This window comes from Triticum aestivum, chromosome 3A, assembly GCF_018294505.1.
Source record: "Triticum aestivum cultivar Chinese Spring chromosome 3A, IWGSC CS RefSeq v2.1, whole genome shotgun sequence".
Lineage (NCBI taxonomy): Eukaryota > Viridiplantae > Streptophyta > Magnoliopsida > Poales > Poaceae > Triticum > Triticum aestivum.
Genome location: NC_057800.1, coordinates 224,888,299 through 224,910,799, shown reverse-complemented (window position 1 = coordinate 224,910,799; position 22,501 = coordinate 224,888,299).

Below are 22,501 nucleotides of genomic sequence, written 5' to 3'. Positions count from 1 at the left end.
TATGAATTCAACGGGTATACAATTTATGAAATGGAGGCTATGTAATCATATGAGGTAACACTTTTAAGTAGCGGACTACAATATCCATTTCTTTTGTGGGACTACAATATCCATTTCTTTTTGTGTGCCTCTACACTAACACGTCAATGCATTATGTGTAAAGTAAATAACCAATGGCACTAAATTATCTATTTACACGAGAAATACATAGGCTGAGCGTTTGATCCTTTTTTGAACGCGCGTCTACACCCGTACGATTGGCCGCGCCCGTGTGAACGTCCAAGTTATCGGCGCATCATCCCGAGTCATTGTCTTTTTTTGGGGTGGACTTCACACCAGTTATTAACTGTTGACGCATGCCCTGTGTACACAGTCTCACATGACCTTCCCGCTAGCACAGTCCAAAATTAGTTGGAACTAGATACGAACGATCCCGCGGGCGGCAAAATCTCCCACCTCCTTCTAAAATTTCCGCCACCTAGTCTTTAGCATGTGAAATTCCCCTTTTGTCCTTGGTGCACGGAGAACAACAGTTACAATACCGCCCTCATCTACATAATAGGTCAGGGATGCTTTGGTAACATCCGGTCCCCCCCACCACCACACGGCACCCCCATTTCCTCCCCCCTCCAGCAAAAACGACTAACTCCACAGCACCAGAGCATCTTACATGACACCGTCCTTAATTCATCGGCCTTTCTACCCCTCCCCTCTCGAAACCCTAGACTGCTCATCCACCGGCGTACCAGAGCCCATTCACTGCCAGCGGCGTCCACCTCGTCGGATCTGCTTCTGCAGCCGCATCTACCCCTCCCACCTCCACTAGAAACAAGTAGACTGCTTACCCACCACTGTACCACAACCCATTCAGTGACGGCCTTGTCCACGGCGCCGGATCTGCTTCGTCGGTACTCTCGTCAACCGCAGCGCATCTGCAGCGACTCATTCGTACTCCCCACCAGAGATACTTTGTCCACACACCCCAGAGCCGCCCCACCGACGGCCCCGTCAACGGCCTCTAATCCTCTGCGCCGACACCTTCCTCAACCCTATCGGAGCCGCTTCACTGACACCATCGTCAACCCTACCGGAGTAGCTTCGCCTATGCCATTCTCAACCCTACCGGGGCTGCTTTGCCAACTCACAAGTCCACTGCCTCAGATCCGCTTCATCGCACCCTCATCCAACCTACCGGAGCAGCTTCTGACGCCCCATCCACGGCCGCAGATCCACATCGTCGACACCATCCTTAACCCAACCACCGGAGCAGCTTCACCGACGCCCTCATCCACGGCCACAGATCCGCTTTGCCCACACTGTAGTCCACCCTATCGGAGCCACTCCACAAACACCCTACTTGATGGTTCTAAATCTCCTTACCAGACCCCGACAGCCAGTGCAGCTTCATCACCCTTGACGATTCTAACCTGATTCCCACCGTCTGGCAATATGCCAAGCACCCAGCACGGCCTAGGTACTTGTCACCTTTAAACCCGTCCAGCATCACCTGCCCGATGTAATTCAAATATACTAACAGGTCGTTGTTACCTGTTATGTAGCTGGCAAAAACTACAAGGACAATGTTTCTTCTGGATCTAACAGCTTGGCCAACCAAGATACCGGACTGAGGCATTGCTATGATCTTGTAAGTGCGTCTCTCTCTCTTGTATTGTTTTGTGCCTGCCAGCGTGCTTTGGTAGGATTTTCGACCAGTAATCCCTTTGTGCAGACAATATTTCTACTACTGGCTGCTAAATTAGATATGCAGATGTCATACATGTTACTACCTCGTAACTCCATTCCTAAATATAAGTCTTTCTAGAGGTTCCACTATAGGCTACATACAGAGCAAAATGAGTGAATCTACACTCGAAAATGCATGTATATACATCTGTATGTGGTCCATACTGGAATCTCTACAAATACATATATTTAGGAACAGGGGTAGTACATTACACAAAATCATAGGTGGCATGTAGGAATTCCATTGCACTACATTAGGCTCCCTTAGAGTGCCTGCTAGTCCGGCACACAAAGTCATGGCTAGTTTATGCTACGCACACAATCGTTACTTGGTGGTTTAAATATGCGCGAGGGATATGCAATGTATTATCATGTAGAGATGTCTGAAATTAGCCGTGTTAACTTGCAGATGGGGTTACACAATGAAAAAGTACAAGATGTATGTGGCAATTTCATGGAACATCGCAAAAAAGGAGAGGCAACAGTGAGCCTATACAGTGTGCTATGGTAGGTCACTCCTCCATTGCAATCATGGCGACATGTGATTTGTATGTCAGTTCTATTGGCCAAGTTTCTTAGGCACAATTTTTACGAGTTATCCTTAGAAAATAAGCACCTGTGAATATAAGCTCCAGGTAATAAGCCAACCAGTTCTTTTCATTGCCTTCCTTTTCAGCTTATCTTTGGTACGATCAGTGAAAAGTCTAGATTGTATTATATTTTGTCATTTTGCTGCCCATATGAAAATTAATTTGACTTGCAAACATCACAAATTGAACCCAGTGCAGTAATTAACATGATAGGAAAACAGACCATCACTATTTGTTCAAAATGCAAATATAAAGGTACCATCTACTTCGCACAATCTACTTTGGTCAATGTCTTCCATAGAGATCCCATTGCCTAATTTAAACAAAGAACGCATGACCCACATTTAAACGAAGAACAATTATTTATTGAAATTCGATGGTCCAAGTGGCTGGTTATTATCATACAGCAGCACCACCTGAAAGCATCATATAGCAGCAGCAACAACTCATAGCAACTCATCATACAGCAACATCAGTGTGCAATTCATCATATACCAGTAGTAGCTCATAGCAATTCATCATATAGCAGCAGCAGGAGCACCTCATAGCAGCAGCAGGAGCACCTCATAGCAATTCATCATATAGCAGTAGCAGGAGCAGCTTATAGCAACTCATCATATAGCAGCAACAACTCATAGCAATTCATCATATAGCAGCAGCAGGAGCAGCTCATAGCAACGCATCATATTGCAGCAGCAGAAGCAGCTCATAGCAATTCATCGTATAGTGGATCAGAATGAAAATTTGTCAAAAAATCAGAGGAGATCCTCGCCTTGTTGGATGAGCTCATCCTTCAACATCACCTCAAGGCCACGGCCTGGGAGGAGGGGAGGGGGAATAAGGTGCCTTCTGCCACAGTGTAGCATCAGCCGTAGTTGTGCGGCGCCCGCTGGAGTACTGCGTTGGACGGACCACAGTGGAGCAGCTGCTGGAGACCATGAGAATGAGGGGCGACACCAGAGGGAGGAGCAGCCGGTGAGATTTGGTTCTACCCACATGTTGCCTAGCTGGACAGAGCATCATCGAGGACTAGGCCAGATGGGACCAGCGGAGACGGCTCGCTGGAGGAACCCTAGCGTTGCAGGTAGGGGATCATGGTAGAGGGAAATGGGAGATGAGATGCAAGCGGGCAGAGCAATGGACGCTTGCGTGTTTGTTTTTACATGAGGGTCAGGTGTGACGCAGGCATGAGCAGTTGCATTTTGAGTGTAATATAGGCAGACAGCAGAGTCATTTCACTATTCCCCTTCCCTTCAATTTTTAGTGAGCTTCTACCCGAAACACCCCCCTCCAAAGCGAAATAAGTTAAGCCCAAGCCCATAACTCAAAAATGACTTCTTTACATCTTTTATGGCTTATTTTGACAATAAGCTCTGAAAAGGTGGAATCGAACTGGCCCTTAACCTGCAATTAAATTGTGCGTGCAATGATGAATCACTCCTGTGTGCTATAGTGTGCATTTAGGCATCATCATACATGACATAACCTAATACATGTGCATTCCATTGTAGAATCTGGAATATGCAATGTTTATGTTAGTTCATACGTTGCCCATGATGTTTAAATGCCCCTTAAATCTGGTCAGTCAAGTGATGGTCTTTAAGCCTCCTTCTTTGCTTCTTTTCTTGATACTCCCTCCTTCCATCTATATAGGGCCTAAGGTGTTTTTCGAGACCACCTTTAACTATTGATAAGACTAATAATACATGAGATGTATAACATGAAAATTATATCATTGGAAGCTCCTTTCACGTACAAATTTGACTGTATGCTTTGTGTAACTTGCATGTCATATATTATTGCTATAACACTTGGTCAAAGTTAGCCTCAAAAAACGATTAGGCCCTATATAGATGGAAGGAGGGAGTATGTAAGATTTTCTCACACATCTGTTTAGTTGCTTGTTTGCATTAGCCAGCCTTACCAGGACTATTTGCTTTGATTACTTGTTGTTCTTGGCCTAACACTCTAACAGAGCTTGTCAATGATTTAAACACTAAGGGCTGCTATAGTGGGGCTTTGTCTAACTCATAGGTGACATAAAGGTTTGGTTGTACACTAAAGTAGGCTCTACAAGAGTACCTGGAGATCCAGTTCGAAGGTATTCCTAGTTTTTACATAGTGCACAGATAGCAAATGCTCATTTCATTGTGTGCAAGTGCAAGAGATGTGGCATGTTTCATTATGTGGTGTTGTTTTGTTATAATCTCATCCTTCTGTGTTGTTCACACACTGGAAAGTATGCATGTTTATCTTCCATGGAGACGAGAAACTAGTTTGTGTCACCTTGCAGAGAGGGTGCAATGAAGATAAGATTGAGGATTTCCAAGCACAAGATGTTAGGAAGGAGCCTTGCAAGAGAAGTAGGAGCAGCGATGAGCCTATTCAACCAGTTAAGGTAAGTCACTGTATCCAACTCAACAGTTCAATTCCTTGTTTCTTTCAGGCAAAGTTAATTTGCTCTTTTCAATTGTTGTATTTGTCCTTAGTTGATGAGATGCCCAAACAATGATGCCTGATGTTGGGTACTTGTATAACTATTAGTTGACATAATTAAAGGCCTTACCATTTAATTACTCTGGCGAAGTGTGCCTGAAGCTTTGAAGTCTATTAACAACCTATTACTGCATGAGGCTCACAATCTAGTTTATACTAGGCTAATGATTGCATAGTTTTGCTTGCTGTAGTAGGTTTGTATGAACCCCTCTGCTGTTCATTATGTGAGCTACCGAATGCCCAACTGCTTGCTTACTTATACGCAACATGCTGTCTAAATTTGTAACTTGTCTGTGTTTTGGATTTGGCCCCAACATCATGCTCCTCTGGTGAGCTAAGAGAGATTTCTGTATGCAGGCTGCACAGACTGCCATTTTTATAATTTTTAAAAATATCACCTGCTTATGCTTCATGATGTGTATCATTATTGTTAGTACTATTTTGCCATGTACAAAATAGTCTATCTTGCTCGCTTCACTGTTGTAACTATATTTTTGCCCTAGTCATGTGTACTTACAAAAACATTTCAGGATGAAGTGACATCAACACAAAGATCTGCAAGCAGTGTGGCATGGAAGTTACCGAATGATTATGGATTGGAATTGGAATGTGCTGATGTTCTCGAGCATCAACTAGAGGTGGCAAGACAACGTGTACATGATTCTCAATGTACAATCAACAAGTTGATACTGGACATGCAGGTATTAGATGCAGGAGTCAAAAAAAATGAAACAAGACACTGAGGTAACCACGAAGGAATTGGAGATTTTGCATACTGAAATTTGCGCTATCTGAATCCGACCAATCCTATTTTCTGAAGAGATTATAGTTCAAATGGTAAGTTATGTTGATTCGCGTCCATGATGTATGAGCTTTATTTTTCTAGTGTATGTAATTTGTTGTTTGTGTACGCTTTATTATCACTGGTGCCGAACTATAATGCCCAGTGGGTATATTCGGCTATAATTTCTGAAGGAAATATGCCCTAGAGGCAATAATAAAGTTGTTATTTATATTTCCTTATATCATGATAAATGTTTATTATTCATGCTAGAATTGTATTAACCGGAAACTTAGTACATGTGTGAATACATAGACAAACAAAGTGTCACTAGTATGCCTCTACTTGACTAGCTCATTGATCAAAGATGGTTAAGTTTCCTAGCCATGGACAAAGAGTTGTCATTTGATAAACGGGATCACATCATTATATAATGATGTGATTAACTTGACCCATCCATTAGCTTAGCATGATGATCGTTTAGTTTGTTGCTATTGCTTTCTCCATAACTTATACAATTTCCTATGACTATGAGATTATGCAACTCCCGATTACCGGAGGAACACTTAGTGTGCTATCAAATATCACAACATAACTGGGTGACTATAAAGATGCTCTACAGGTGTCTCCAATGGTGTTTGTTGAGTTGACATAGATCGAGATTAGGATTTGTCACTCCATGTATCGAAGAGATATCTCTGGGCCCTCTCGGTAATGCACATCACTATAAGCCTTGCAAGAAATGTAACTAATGGGTTAGTTATGGGATGTAGCATTACAGAAACGAGTAAAGAGACTTGTCGGTAACGAGATTGAACTAGGTACTGAGATACCGACGATCGAATCTCGGGCAAGTAACATACCGATGACAAAGGGAACAACGTATGTTGTTATACGGTTTGACCGATAAAGATCTTCGTAGAATATGGAGGAACCAATATGAGCATCCAGGTTCCGCTATTGTTTATTGACCGGAGATGAGTCTCGGTCATGTCTACATAGTTCTCGAACCCGTAGGGTCCGCACGCTTAATGTTTGATGATGATCGATATTATGAGTTTATGTGTTTTGATGTACCGAAGGTGGTTCGGAGTCCCGGATGTGATCACGGTCATGACGAGGAGTCTCGAAATGGTCAAGACATAAAGGTTGATATATTGGACGGCTATATTCGGACACCGGAAGTGTTCCGGGTGGTTTCGGATAAAACCGGAGTGCCGGAGGGTTACCGACCCCCTGGGGGGGGAACTAATGGGCCTAGATCGGCCTTAGTGGAGAGAGAGAGAGGGGCGGCCAGGGCAGGCCGCGTGCCCCTCCCCCTTGAGTCCGAATTGGACTAGGAGGGGGTGGCGCCCCCCTTTTTCCTTCCCCTCTCCCACTCCTTCCTTCCCCCTCCTAGTAGGACTAGGAAAGGATGAATCCTACTCCTACTAGGAGGAGGATTCCTCCCCGCCTTGGGCGCCCCAAGGGACGGCCGGCCTCCCCCTTGCTCCTTTATATACGGGGCAGGGGGCACCCTAGAACACACAAGTTGACATTGTTTAGCCGTGTGCGGTGCCCCCCTCCACCATAATCCACCTCGGTCATATCATTGCAGTGCTTAGGGAAGCCCTGCACCGGTATATTCATCATCACAATCATCACACCGTCGTGCTGACGAAACTCTCCCTCGACACTTAGCTGGATCTAGAGTTCGCGGGACGTCATCGAGATGAACGTGTGCTGATCGCAGAGGTACCATATCTTTGGTGCTAGGATTGGTCGGATCGTGAAGATGTTCGACTACATCAACCGCATTGTCATAACGCTTCCGCTTATGGTCTACAAGGGTACAAGGACTATACTCTTCCCTCTCGTTTCTATGCATCACCTTGATAAATATTGCGTGTGCGTAGGCAATTTTTTGAAATTACTGCGTTCCCCAACAGTGGCATCCGAGCCAGGTCTATGTGTAGATGTTATATGCACGAGTAGAACACAAAGGAGTTGTGGGCGTGGGTATATACATATTGCTTGTCGTCACTAGTTGATTCTTGATTCAGCGGTATTGTTGGATGAAGCGGCTCAGACCGACATTACGCGCACGCTTACGCGAGACTGGTTCTGCTGACGTGCTTCGCACACAGGTGGCTGGTGGGTGTCAGTTTCTCCAACTTTGAATCAGATTCAATGAACATGGTTCTTTCTGAAGATCAAAACGCAATCACTATACCGTGTTGTGGTTTTTTATGCGTAGGTAAGAACGGTTCTTGCTCAGCCTGTAGCAGCCACATAAAACTTGCAACAACAAAGTAGAGGACGTCTAACTTGTTTTTGCAGGGCATGTTGTGATGTGATATGGTCAAGACATGATGCTAAATTTTATTGTATGAGACGATCATGTTTTGTAACAGAGTTATCGGCAACTGGCAGGAGCCATATGGTTGTTGCTTTATTGTATGGAATGAAATCACCATGTAATTGATTTACTTTATCACTAAGCGGTAGCGAGAGTCGTAGAAGCAATAGTTGGTGAGACGACAATGATGCTTCGATGGAGATCAAGGTGTCAAGCCGGTGACGATGGTGATCATGACGGTGCTTTGGAGTTGGAGATCAAAGGCACAAGATGATGATGGCCATATCATATCACTTATATTGATTGCATGTGATGTTTATCCTTTATGCATCTTATTTTGCTTAGTGTGGCGGTAGCATTATAAGATGATCTCTCACTAAATTTCAAGGTACAAGTGTTCTCCCTGAGTATGCACCGTTGCTACAGTTCGTCGTGCCGAGACACCACGTGATGATCGGGTGTGATAAGCTCTACGTTCACATACAACGGGTGCAAGCCAGTTTTGCACACGCGGAATACTCGGGTTAAACTTGACGAGCCTAGCATATGCAGATATGGCCTCGGAACACTGAGACTGAAAGGTCAAGCGTGAATCATATAGTAGATATGATCAACATAGTGATGTTCACCATTGAAAACTACTCCATCTCACGTGATGATCGGACATGGTTTAGTTGATATGGATCACATGATCACTTAGATGATTAGAGGGATGTCTATCTAAGTGGGAGTTCTTAAGTAATTTCATTATTTGAACTTTAATTTATCATGAACTTCATACCTGATAGTATTTTTCATGTCTATGTTGTTGTAGATAGATGGCCTGTGTTGTTCTTCCATTGAATTTTAATGCGTTCCTAGAGAAAGCTAAGTTGAAAGATGATGGTAGCAATTACACGGACTGGGTCCGTAACTTGAGGATTATCCTCATTGCTGCACAGAAGAATTATGTCCTGGAAGCAATGCTAGGTGACAAACCTGCTGCAGAACACCTGGCAGAGCAAAGCTGATGACTACTCAATAGTTCAGTGTGCCATGCTTTATGGCTTAGAACCGGGACTTCAACGACGTTTTGAACGTCATGGAGCATATGAGATGTTCCAGGAGTTGAAGTTAATAGTTCAAGCAAATGCCTGGATTGAGAGATATGAAGTCTCCAATAAGTTCTATAGCTGCAAAATGGAGGAGAATAGTTCTGTTAGTGAACATATACTCAGAATGTCTGGGTACCACAACCACTTGACTCAGTTGGGAGTTAATCTTCCTGATGATAATGTCATTGACAGAGTTCTTCCATCACTGTCACCAAGCTACAAGAGCTTCGTGATGAACTATAATATGCAAGGGATGGATAAGACAATTCCCGAGCTCTTCGCAATGCTAAAGGTTGCAGAGGTAGAAATCAAGAAGGAGCATCAAGTGTTGATGGTCAACAAGACCACCAGTTTCAAGAAAAAGGGTAAAGGGAAGAAGGGGAACTTCAAAAAGAACAACAAGCAAGTTGCTGCTCATGTGAAGAAGCCCAAGTTTGGACCTAAGCCTGAGACTGAGTGCTTCTACTGCAAAGGGACTGGTCACTGGAAGTGGAACTACCCTAAGTATTTGGCAGAGAAGAATGATGGCAAAGTGAAAGGTATATTTGATATACATGTTATTGATGTGTACCTTACTAATGCTCGCAGTAGCGCCTGGGTATTTGATACTGGATCTGTTGCTAATATTTGCAACTCGAAACAGGGGCCACGGGTTAAGCGAAGATTGGCTAAGGATGAGGTGACGATGCGCGTGGGAAATGGTTCCAAAGTCGATGTGATCGCCGTCGGCACGCTACCTCTACATCTACCTTAGGGATTAGTTTTAGACCTAAATAATTGTTATTTGGTGCCAGGGTTGAGCATGAACATTATATCTGGATCTACTTTGATGCGAGACGATTATTCATTTAAATCAGAGAATAATGGTTGTTCTATTTATATGAATAATATCTTTTATGGTCATGCACCCTTGATGAGTGGTCTATTTTTACTAAATCTTGATAGTAGTGATACACATGTTCATAGTATTGAAGCCAAAAGATATAAGTTTAATAATGATAGTGCAACTTATTTGTGGCACTGCCATTTTGGTCATATTGGTGTAAAGGGCATGAAGAAACTCCATGCTGATGGACTTTTGGAATCACTTGATTATGAATCACTTGATGCTTGCGAACCATGCCTCATGGGCAGGATGACTAAAACTCCATTCTCCGGAACAATGGAGCGAGCAACAGACTTGTTGGAAATAATACATACTGATGTATGCGGTCCAATGAGTGTTGATGCTCGCGGTGGGTATCATTATTTTTTTACCTTCATAGATGATTTAAGCAGATATGGGTATATCTACTTGATGAAACATAAGTCTGAAACATTTGAAAAGTTCAAAGAATTTTAGAGTGAAGTGGAAAATGATCATAACAAGAAAATTAAGTTTCTACGATCTGGAGGTGAATATTTGAGTTATGAGTTTGGTCTTCATTTGAAATAATGCAGAATAGTTTCGCAACTCACGCCACCTGGAACACCACAACGTAATGGTGTGTCCGAATGTCGTAACCGCACTTTATTGGATATGGCGCGATCTATGATGTCTCTCAGTGATTTACCGCTATCGTTTTAGGGGTTATGCTTTAGAGACAACTGCATTCATGTTAAATAGGGAACCATCAAAATCCGTTGAGATGACACCTTATGAACTGTGGTTTGGCAAGAAACCCAAGTTGTTGGTTCTTAAAGTTTAGGGCTGCGATGCTTATGTGAAAAAGCTTCAACCTGATAAGCTCGAACCCAAATCGGAGAAATGTGTCTTCATAGGATACCCAAAGGAGACTGTTGGGTACACCTTCTATCACAGATCCGATGGCAAGATATTCGTTGGAAGAATGGATCCTTTCTAGAGAAGGAGTTTGTCTTGAAAGAAGTGAGTGGGAGGAAAGTAGAACTTGATGAGGTAATTGTACCTACTCCCTTATTGGAAAGTAGTTCATCACAGAAATCAGTTCCAGTGATTCCTACACCAGTAAGTGAGGAAGCTAATGATGATGATCATGAAACTTCTGATCAAGTTACTACCGAACCTCGTAGGTCAACCAGAGTAAGATTCGCACCAGAGTGCTATGATAATCCTGTTCTCGAGGTCATGTTACTTGACCATGACAAACCTACGAACTATGAGGTAGCGATGAGGAGCCTAGATTCCGCAAAATGGCTTGAGGCCATGAAATCTAAGATAAGATCCATGTATGAGAACAAAGTGTGAACTTTGGTTGACTTGCCCGATGATCGGCAAGCCATAGAGAATAAATGGATCTTCAAGAAGAAGACTGACGCTGACGGTAATATCACTATCTACAAAGCTTGAATTGTTGCGAAATGTTTTCGACAAGTTCAAGGAGTTGACTACGATGAGACCTTCTCACCCGTAGCGATGCTTAAGTCCGTCTGAATCATGTTAGCAATTGCTGCATTTTATGATTATGAAATTTGGCAAATGGATGTCAAAACTGCATTCCTTAATGGATATCTTAAAGAAGAGTCGTATATGATGCAACCAGAAGGTTTTGTCAATCCAAAAGGTGCTAACAAAGTGTGCAAGCTCCAGCAATCCATTTATGGACTGGTGCAAGCCTCTCGGAGTTGGAATATACGCTTTGATAGTGTGATCAAAGCATATGGTTTTATACAGACTTTTGGAGAAGCCTGTATTTACAAGAAAGTGAGTGGGAGCTCTGTAGCATTTCTGATATTATATGTGGATGACATATTGCTGATTGGAAATGATATAGAATTTCTGGATAGCATAAAGGGATACTTGAATAAGAGTTTTTCAATGAAAGACCTCGGTGAAGCTGCTTACATATTGGGCATCAAGATCTATAGAGATGGATCAAGACGCTTAATTGGTCTTTCACAAAGCACATACCTTGACAAAGTTTTGAAGAAGTTCAAAATGGATCAAGCAAAGAAAGGGTTCTTGCCCATGTTACTAGGCGTGAAGTTGAGTCAGACTCAATGCCCGACCACTGCAGAAGATAGAGAGAAAATGAAAGTGATTCCATATGCTTTAGCCATATGTTCTATCATATATGCAATGTTGTGTACCAGACCTGATGTGTGCCTTGCTATTAGTTTAGCAGGGAGCTACCAAAGTAATCCAGGAGTGGATCACAGGATAGCAGTCAAGAACATCCGGAAATACCCGAAAAGGACTAAGGATATGTTTCTCGTTTATGGAGGTGACAAAGAGCTCATCATAAACGGTTACATTGATGCAAGCTTTGACACTGATCCGGATGAATCTAAGTCACAAACCGGATACGTATTTTTATTAAATGGTAGAGCTGTCAATTGGTGCAGTTCCAAGCAAAGCATCGTGGCGGGATGTACATGTGAAGCAGAGTACATAGCTGCTTCAGAAATAGTAAATGAAGGAGTATGGATGAAGGAGTTCATATCCGATCTAGGTGTCATACCTAGTGCATCGGGTCCAATGAAAATCTTTTGTGACAATACTGGTGCAATTGCCTTGGCAAAGGAATCCAGATTTCACAAGAGAACCAAACACATCAAGAGACGCTTCAATTCCATCCGCGATCAAGTCAAGGAGGGAGACATAGAGATTTGCAAGATACATATGGATCTGAATGTTGTAGACCCGTTGACTAAGCCTCTCTCACGAGAAAAACATGATCAGCACCAAGACTTCATGGGTGTTAGAATCATTACAATGTAATCTAGATTATTGACTCTAGTGCAAGTGGGAGTGTAACACCCACGATGCGTCTATATCTCCCACGTGTCGGAGCATGACTTAGAGGCATAACCGCATAGTAGGCATGTCGCAAGAGGGGTAATCTTTACACATCCCATGTATTGAATAAGAAAGAGATAAAGAGTTGGCTTACAATCGCCACTTCACACAGTACATAAATATAGCATTACATCATCTAGATACAATCAAGGTCCGACTATGGAACCAAATAAAGGAAGACAACCCCTAATGCAATAGACCCCCCATCGCCTCAATTGGGCTCCTCTACTGATCGTCCGAAAAAGACACATAGTAACGTCCTGAATCCTCGTCGAACTCCCACTTGAGTTCGGTAGCGTCCCCTGCACTGGCATCATCGGTACTTGCATTTGGTTTTGGAAGTAAATCTGTGAGTCATGGGGACTCATCAATCTCACACCCTCGCGATCAAGACTATTTAAGCTTAAGGGGTAGGCAAAGGTAGTTGAGGTGGAGCTGCAGCACGCACTAGCATATATGGTGGCTAACTTACGCAAATGAGAGCGAGAAGAGAAGCAAAGCACGGTCGAGAAGCTATAAGATCAAGAAGTGATCCTGAAACTACTTACGTTCAAGCATAACACGAAACCGTGTTCTCTTCCCGGACTCCGGCGAAAAGAGACCATCACGGCTACACACGCGGTTGATTCATTTTAATTAAGTTAAGTGTCAAGTTTTCTACAACCGGATATTAACAAATTCCCATTTGCCCATAACCGCGGGCACGGCTTTCGAAAGTTCAAAACCCTGCAGGGGTGTCCCAACTTAGCCCATCACAAGCTCTCACGGTCAACGAAGGATATTCCTTCTCCTAGGACGACCCGATCAGACTCGGAATCCTGGTTACAAGACATTTCGACAATGCTAAAACCAGACCAGCAAGACCACCCGCTGTGCCGACAAATCCCGATAGGAGCTGCACATATCTCGTTCTATGGGCACACCAGATAAGCTAAGCGTACAGGAGCCAACGTAACCCAAGTTGCCAAGGGACGGCCTTGCACTGTGCTCTAGTTTGGACCAACACTCAGAGGAGCACTGACCCGGGGGTTTCAAAATAAAGATGACCCTTGAGTCTGCGAAACCCAAGGGAAAAAGGCTTAGGTGGCAAATGGTAAACCAAGGTCAGGCCTTGCTGGAGGACCTTTATTCAAGGCAAACTGTCAAGGGGTTCCCATTATAACACAACCGCGTAAGGAACGCAAACTCAAGGAACATAACACCGGTATGACGGAAACTAGAGCGGCAAGAATGGAATAAAACAATAGGCATAAGGCCGAGCCTTCCACCCTTTACCAAGTATATAGATGCATTAAAGTAAACAATATATAATAATGATATCCCAACAATAAACATGTTCCAACAAGGAACAAACTCCATCTTCACCTGCAACTAACAACGCTATAAGAGGGGCTGAGCAAAGCAGTAACATAGCCAAAGAATGGTTCGCTAGGAAAGGTGGGTTAGAGGCTTGACATGGCAATATGGGAGGCATGATATAGCAAGTGGTAGGTATCGCGGCATAGCAATAGAGCGAACAACTAGCAAGCAAAGATAGAAGTGATTTCGAGAGTATGGTCATCTTGCCTGCAAAGTTCTCCGAGTTGACATAAGCTTGATCCTCGTAAGTGTACTCAACGGGTTCCTCGATCATGAACTCGTCTCCCGGCTCTACCCAAGGCAAGAACACAAGCAAAGGAAACCACAATAAACCACAGTGCAATGTGCAAGGAACATGATGCAAAACATGGCATGATATGCGAGATGTGCTATGTAATGCATATGCGTGCTCCGGAATGAAAAGATTGAGCCAGGCCTCAACTTGGCAAACCAAGAGTGCCGCTGGAAAGATGAGTTGATTTCGGTCGAAATCGATATAAAGATCACCGGAATCAGATGCACGGTTTGCAAATGGCAAGCAAAACAATAATGGCACAATTCTGCGATTAACATCACAATGCCATCTAAAATGCAACAAGAAACCAAGCTACTGCACTATAACATAGAAACGAAGCACATGGCAGTGATCTACTCAAGATGCTTGACAAAAGATGAACATTGAGCTACGGCTATATCACAAAGGAGCAGGTTCAAACAAGCATGGCAAAAGTGCAAAAGATATCAGCTTCACAGACTTAGTGGAAATAACATGTCAGGAATTCACATCAGGAAACATGTTTAGAGCAAGATAACAACATGCTAAAGGAACATGACATAACAAACAAAGGCATGGCATGAATCTACTCAAAGCATATAACAAAAGTCCCTTACTGACCCTAAGCCAAAAAGGATCAGAAGATATGATGGCATTCATGCAAACATAGCAAGTTTCGTCAACAGATTCAGACTTAGTAGAAAAACTGGACATGGCATCAACAGAATTATGAAGGCACGTTTGCGAGCTCGATGCACTCAACACAAGGCATTGCATGACAAGCTAAGCATACTACCAGCAAGAAGACATGTTCAAGAAACTAACCATGGCAAGAACAAGATCATAGCATGCATGGATCAACTACAACAACCTTGGCAAAATTGATTAACACGTAAACAATATGCCAGGAACATTTTATAGCAAAAGTAGAGTAAGATTGAGTCATGCTAGGGCACTCCATAAATGCAAACAGGGGCATGGATGGATCGAGCACAACCATATGTCCAAATCATCCTTACTGAACATACTCAAAAGAAGCATGGATCTCTCTGTAGCAACATGAACACATGGTGTAAAAATAATAGCAGGGAAATGACAGTGAAATTCTATGTCCATGAAATCAGCAATATTACGAGAGCTACTTTGCATGCATGTTATAGTCACCACATTGATCACAAAAATACATGGCATACACCCCTGTAAATATGGCATGACATAGCCCAAAACACATGTAGAGCTCATGCTCATATGCAGCACACCATAATAATGGCAAAAATGACAAATGCTCAATATCTGCTAAGTAACAGGAACTAACATTTTATAGCACTCTTGCATCAACAATTTGGGCATTAATATGGACTCAAACAAGCAGGCCACAATGGAACAAAATGAAGAGCACATCCAGATGAACATTTTGATATATTATGCGCATGAAACGGAGCTATGGTCATGGAGATATGATGCAATGAACATGTCATGAAAATGTTGCAGATCCGGGGACTTGCAAAAAAAACAGACGAGCGCTGGTAACTAAATAATGCTCAGGCGGAATTTAGAGGATGGCTCACCACACGGGCTTCGGCCCAGGAAGGAAGGAGGTGATTCGGGCCAAAGGCTGCTGGGCCGAGGAGAGGAGGTGGCCCCTGCGAGTGAGGGTGTCGTCCTCCTCCTGCCTGGCACACGACCAGGGCACAGGGACGGCGGCGCCCTAGGTCAACGGCGGCGCAATGGCGACTCCGACAGGCGGGCACCACGGGGAGCTGCGGGAATGGATGGATCCAGAGGCAGGGGTGCTGGATCCAAGCTCGAAGGGACTCCAAACGGCGGCGGGAAGCGGATCGGGGCGGCGGCGCGGTTCCTCTCGAACGGAAGAGAGAGAGCGAGAGATGAGGACGAGAGAGATCGGGCCAGAGGAAGAACGAGATGGGGACGGGCGCGGGGGACGGCGACCTAGTGCAGGCGGCGGATGGCGAGGCAAGCGAGGCGGAGGGAGGACGGGCGGCGGTGTGCTCCGGTCGCCGGAGTTGGTCGCCAGCGAGTGCGTGAAGGCATGACGAAGATCCGGCGAGGCGGGTGCACGGTGACATTGCGGGATCCCTCGGGCCCGGCGCGGCCTGGGGCGGGTCCGATCTGGGCTTCACGGGCCCGGCGGCAAAGTGGGCGCGGGTGGACACGTGGCGGCACGGGATTCGATGGGCAGCGGCGGCGGCGGACGTGTCCGGCCGTCGCGGACGCGTCCGGTGGCGGCGAGGGAGGCTAGACTAGGGTTGGACCCGAAAATTCGGAGGAGTGCACATATTTATAGGTAGAGGGAGCTAGGAGAGTCCAAATGAGGTGCAGTTTTCGGCCACGTGATCGTGATCGAACGGCCGAGAGGATGGAGGGGGTTTGGATGGGTTATTGGGCCACTTTGGAGGGGTGTTGGGCTGCAACACACACGAGGCCTTTACGGTTCCCCGGTTAACCGTTGGAGTATCAAACAGACTCCAAATGGCACGAAACTTGACAGGCGGTCTACCGGTGGTGTATCAAGGCCGCTTGGCAAATCTCGGTCCAATCCGAGAACGTTTAACACTTGCCCACGAAAAGAGATAAAGGAGGCGTCGGGGGACGTGGGAGTGCCGGAATGCAAAACGGACAACGGGGAAAATGCTCGGATGCATGAGACGAACACGTATGCAAATGCGATGCACATGATGACATGATATGATATGCATGACATGAGCAAAATGAAAAACAAAGACAAGAATCCAACCACGAATCTCATAACTTAGAGCCGAAAATGGCAAGAGTTGGAGTACAAATATGGTAAGTTACATCCGGGGTGTTACAACACTCCACCACTACGAAAGGATCTCGTCCCAAGATCTAGGACTGAAAGAACTCCGGATATTCAGAACAAAGGTTGTCCTCGTGTTCCCAGGTGGCTTCTCGGTCGGAATGATGTGACCACTTCACTTTCAGGAATTTGATAGACTTGTTGCGAGTCTTGCGCTCAGTTTCTTTAAGAATAGCAATGGAATGCTCATGATAAGATAGGTCTTCTTGGAGATCAATCTCTTCGAAGTTGATGGTGCGCTCAGGCATCTTGAAGCACTTGCGAAGCTGAGACACGTGAAACACGTCATGCACATTTGCAAACTTGGATGGAAGCTCAAGTTGGTAGGCGAGATCGCCTCTTTTGCCAATGATCTTGAAAGGACCCACGTATCTAGGGGCAAGCTTCGCTTTGATACCGAAGCGACGAGTGCCTTTCATTGGAGAGACGCAGAGGTAGACATGGTATCCGATCTCGAAAGCCAAGTCACGATGCTTGCTATCATAGTAACTCTTCTGGCGCGATTGCGCGGCTTCGAGATTTTCATGGATGACTTTACACATTTCTTCAGCTTCTGTGATTAAGTCATGGCCAAGAAGTTGGCGTTCACCAGTCTCTGACCAATTAAGAGGAGTACGACACTTTCTGCCATAGAGAATCTTGAATGGGGCCTTGCCCGAACTCGCTTGGAAACTGTTGTTGTAGGAGAACTCGGCATATGGAAGACAATCTTCCCACTTCATACCGAAGGAAATGACACAAGCCCTGACCATATCTTCAAGAATTTGATTGACTCGCTCGACTTGTCCACTAGTTTGAGGATGAAAGGCTATGCTGAAGCGAATGTTGGTGCCCGTGGCCTTCTGGAAGGAATCCCATAACTTAGAAGTAAAGATGCTTCCACGATCTGAAGATATCAACTGCGGAATGCCATTCAAGGATACAATCCTGGAGGTATATAGCTCCGCCAACTAAGCTGCTGTGATAGATTCTTTGATAGGAAGAAAATGAGCCACTTTTGTAAGCTTGTCGATGAAAACAAAGATAGCATCATTTCCGTGCTTGGACTTGGGAAATCCAGTCATGAAGTCCATCTCAATATGGTCAAACTTCCATTCTGGAATGGCAAGAGGTTGGAGGAGACCAGCTGGCCATTGGTGTTCTACCTTCACTCTTCTACAGACATCACATTCATACACGAACTGAGCAATCTCTCACTTCATCCGAGTCCACCAATACGACTGCTTGAGGTCATGGTACATCTTTGTACTTCCAGGATGAATAGATAAGACTGAATTGTGAGCCTCGTTCATAATGACTTTACGAAGGTCACCCTTAGGAACAACAATTCGATCCTCGAAGAATAGAGTATCTTTGTCATCAAGGCGATAGCACTTGTACTTGGGTTGGCTCTTGGCAATCCCATTCTTCACCTTCTTCACCATTGCATCAAGAAGTTGTGCCTCACAAATTTGATCTTCCAAAGTAGGAGAGACTTGGAGGTTGGCAAGAAATCCTTGAGGAACAACTTGGAGATTAAGTTTGTGGAAAGCTTCACAAAGATCCGATTGGAAGGGCTTGAGAATCAAACTGTTCCAATAAGCCTTCCTGCTCAAAGCGTCTGCAATGACATTGGCCTTGCCTGGAGTATATTCAATACTCGGATTATACTCTTGAATCATTTCGACCCAACGAGTCTGCCTGAGGTTGAGGTTGCGTTGAGTGAAGATGTACTTGAGACTCCTATGATTAGTGAAGATGTCCACTTTCCTTTCCAACAAGAGATGTCTCCATGTTAACAGAGCATGGACAACTGCCGCCAACTCGAGGTCATGAGGTGGGTAGTTCTTTTCGTTGGGCTTCAACTGACGAGAGGTATAGGCCACAACTTTCTTCTCTTGCATTAACACAACACCGAGACCTTGCAGGGAAGCATCACAGAAAACTTTGAATGGTTTGGATTCATCAGGAGGAGTCAGAACTGGAGCTGTGACTAGCTTCTCTTTCAGGGTGTTGAAAGCCACGTCACATTCAGGCGTCCAAATATACTTCACATGCTTCTAGAGGAGGTTGGAAAGAGGCTTCGCGATCTTAGAGAAATTCTCAATGAATCTTCGACAATAGCTTGCAAGCCCAAGAAAACTGCGGGGCTGCTTCACATTCTGAGGTGGTTCCCAATTCACAATTGCAGACACCTTCTCAGGATTAACATCTATGCCCTTGGTGGAGATGATATGGCCAAGGTAGAGAACCTCATCGAGCCAAAACTCACACTTTGAAAACTTTGCATAGAATTGATGTTCTCTGAGTTTGTCCAGCACCAATCTCAAATGCTTGGCATGATCCTCCTTGTTTTTGGAAAGGACCAAAATATCGTCGAGATACACCAAGACCAAATCATTTGTGTAAGGGTTGAAGATGAAGTTCATCATGCGAGAGAATGTTGGAGGAGCGTTGACAAGGCCGAAAGACATGACAATGTATTCATAAGAACCAGAGCTTGTTCTGAATGCTGTCTTGGGGATATCTTGTTCACGAATGCGAATCTGATGATAACCCATACGGAGGTCAAGCTTGGAGAATACTTGGGCACCCTTGAGTTGCTCGAAAAGCTCATTGATGTTGGGAAGTGGATACTTGTTCTTTATGGTCTTCTTGTTCAATGGGCGGTAGTCGACACAAAGTCGGTCCATGCCATCCTTCTTCTTGACAAAAAGAACACCACAACCCCATGGAGAAGAACTCGGTCGGATCAGACCCATACGCTCTTGTTCATAGAGTTGCTTCTTCAGCTCCTTCAACTCTTCTAGTCCAAGCTTGCAGGGACATTTGCAAACACGTTCCGTTCCAGGCTCAAGATCGATGACGAATTCAACTGGCCGGTGAGGAGGCATTCCTGGAAGCTCTTATGGAAAGAAGTGTTGATATTCACAAACGACTGGAATCTGAGAGATGGCATTCAACTTGCCCTTCTCGTTGAGAGAAAACAGTCGAATGGTATCATCACGAGCGGCATAGATGATCACATCCTCAGACGAGTGTGTCAATTGAATCTTCCTGGCAGCACAATCAAGCTGAGCCTTGTGCTTAGAAAGCCAGTCCATGCCGAGAATTAGATCAATATCCAAGTCACCAAGAACCATTGGAGAAGACAGAAATCTGTGATCACCCATCTTGATAGAAACATTCGGGATCAACGTGGTAGCCCTCATAGACTTGGTCGGAGAAACCACTCCCATGGGTTTACCCAACATTTCCGAAACGAAGTCATGCTTTGAAACAAATGATCTTGACATGAAACAATGCGATGCACCAGTATCAAAAAGGACTTTGCAGGAGTAGAGTTAACTGGAAAGTTACCCATGATCACTTCTGAAGAGTCCTCTGCCTGAGCTACATTCATCATGTTGACCTTTGCAAACTTGGGATTATGTTTGACCACTGCATTGCTGGCAGATCTCATAGGAGGAGGAGGCGGAAGGCGCCTCTGGTTGAAGCATTTGTTCGCATAGTGCCCTTTCTGCTGACACTTGTTGCAAGTAACCTCTGATAGTGGACGGTGATAAGGAGCACTTGACCTTGGAGCATGAGACGGAGCTTTGTTCTGATAGCCTGGGTTGGGTGGGTGAGAAGATCCATTGCCACCTTTACTCTTCTACTGATAAGGCTGACGGAACGGAGGAGGAGGAGGCAACCAGAACTTTTGCTGCTTAGCTGCCACTTGAGGTGAAGAAGAAGAAGGAGTTGCATCCCTGACACTGTTCTTAGAAGCATCACACTTGAGCTGAGCAGCCTCTTGCTTTAGTGCCATGTTGTAGAATTCATCATACTCAGTCGGCTCAAAAAGCACGAGAGCTAGTTGTAGATCTTCTCTGAGACCACCTCTGAATTGAGAAATCATGCTCTTCTCATCAGGGATGTCTTGTTTAGCAAAGCGAGCGAGCCTCTGAAACAGGATGTTTTATTGGTAAACAGACATACTGCCTTACTTTAGGTTGCGGAACTCCTCACGCTTACTCTCAACAACACTTTGAGGAATGTGGTGAGCTTTGATGTCTCGGCGGAAATCATCCCAGGTAATCACACGACCACCTCTGGAATCTTTGTATTGTTGATACCACTCAGGGAAGGAAATATTCCCTGGAGGCAATAATAAAGTTATTATTTATTTCCTTATATCATGATAAATGTTTTATTATTCATGCTAGAATTGTATTAACTGGAAACATAATACATGTGTGAATAGATAGACAAACAGAGTGTCACTAGTATGCCTCTACTTGACTAGCTCGTTGATCAAAGATGGTTAAGTTTCCTAACCATAGACATGAGTTGTCATTTGACTAACGGGATCACATCATTAGGAGAATGATGTGATTGACATGACCCGTTCCGTTATCTTAGCACACGATCGTTTAGTATGTTGCTATTGCTTTCTTCATGACTTATACATGTTCCTATGACTAGGAGATTATGCAACTCCCGTTTACCGGAGGAACACTTTGTGTGCTACCAAACATCACAACGTAACTGGGTGATTATAAAGGTGCTCTACAGGTGTCTCTGAAGGTACTTGTTGGGTTGGCGTATTTCGAGATTAGGATTTGTCACTCCGATTGTCGGAGAGGTATCTCTGGGCCCTCTCAGTACTGCACATCACTTAAGCCTTGCAAGCATTGCAACTAATGAGTTAGTTGCGGGATGATGTATTACGAAACGAGTAAAGAGACTTGCTAGTAACAAGATTGAACTATGTATTGAGATACCGACGATCGAATCTCGGGCAAGTAACATATCGATGACAAAGGGAACAACGTATGTTGTTATGCGGTCTGATCAATAAAGATCTTCGTAGAATATGTAGGAGCCAATATGAGCATCCAGGTTCCGCTATTGGTTATTGACCGGAGACGTGTCTCGGTCATGTCTACATAGTTCTCGAACCCGTTGGGTCCGCACGCTTAACGTTACGATGACAGTTATATTTCGAGTTTATATGTTTTGATGTACCGAAGGTTGTTCTGAGTCCTGGATGATATCACGGACATGACGAGGAGTCTCGAAATGGTCGAGACATGAAGATTGATATATTGGAATTCTATGTTTGGATATGAGAAGTGTTCCGGGTAAAATCGGGATTTTACCGGAGTACCGGGAGGTTACCGGAACCCCCCGGGAATCAAATGGGCCTTAGTGGGCCTAGGTGGAAGAGAGGAGAGGAGGCAAGGGCTGGCCGCGCACCCCTCCCCCT